At 37.5% G+C, this 1128-nt stretch overlaps 1 protein-coding gene across 1 annotated transcript in view; it reads left to right on the forward strand.

Moving 5' to 3' along the window:
* LOC105805021 (scavenger receptor cysteine-rich type 1 protein M160-like) overlaps positions 1-1128 on the forward strand; it is a 130440-nt gene that overhangs the window by 56624 nt on the left and 72688 nt on the right. The gene's annotated exons all lie outside the window — the stretch shown is intronic.

A 1128-nucleotide genomic window follows, 5' to 3' on the forward strand; every position in this document is an offset into this window, starting at 1 on the left:
CCTCCTCCCTCCTCCCCTCTCCTCCCACCACCCTCCCCCTTCCCCAGCATCCAACAGATGTTGTTCTGATATGTGCATTTGTATGTGTTCTTTTGAGACATGTCTCTTAAATCCTTTACTCACTTTTTAATGAGATTTTTTTTTCCTGTTGGGTTGTTTGAGTTCTTTATATATTCTGGATATAGTCCTTTGTCAAATGAATAGTTCACAAATATTTTCTCCCATTCAACAGGTTGTTTCTTCACTCCGTTAATTGTTTCCTTTGCTATGCAGAAGGTTTTAGTTTAATGTAGTCCATTTGTCTATTTTGGTTTTGTTGCCTGTGCTTTTGAGGTCTTAGCCATAAATTCTTTGCCCAGATCCGTGTCCTGGAGCATTTCTCCAATGATTTCTTCTATTAGTGATTGATTTTTCAGGTGTTACATTTAAGTTTTTAATCCAATTTGAGTTGCTTTTTGTTTATGGTAAGGGCTCAGGGTCTAGTCTCATTTTTCTTCATGTGTATATCCAGTTTTCTCAGCACCATTTGTTGAAGAGGTGTCCTCCCAATGTATGTTCTTGGCACCTTTGTCAAAAATAAGTTGGCTGTAAATATGTAGATTTATTTCTAGGTTCTCTATTATGTTCCCTTGGTGTGTGTGTCTGTTTTAATACCAACACCAGGCTGTTTGGGTTACTTGTAGTATATTTTGAAGTCAGGTAATGTAATGCCTCCAGCTTTGCTCTTTTTGCTCAGGGTTGCTTTGGCTATTCAGGCTCTTTTTTGGTTTCATATGAACTTTAGGATTGACTTTTTCTATTTCTGCAAAGAATATCATTAGTATTATAATAGGGATTGCATTGAATCTGTGAAATGTTCAGGGTAGCATCTTAGACCATTTTAATGCATCTGTACCCGAATGTTTATGGCAGCACAATTCACTATTGCAAGGATGTGGAAACAACCCAAGTGCCCATCAATCCATGAGTGGATTATTAAAATTTGGCATACGTATACAGTGGAATATTACTCAATCATAAGAAATGACAGTGATCTAGAAACTCTTATACTTTCCTGGATTAAACTTAAGCCCATTATCCAAAGTGAGGCACCACAAGATCAGAAGAATGGCCTCCACTTGTACTCGC

Source organism: Propithecus coquereli, unplaced genomic scaffold (assembly GCF_000956105.1).
Source record: "Propithecus coquereli isolate 6110/MARCELLA unplaced genomic scaffold, Pcoq_1.0 Scaffold124, whole genome shotgun sequence".
NCBI lineage: Eukaryota > Metazoa > Chordata > Mammalia > Primates > Indriidae > Propithecus > Propithecus coquereli.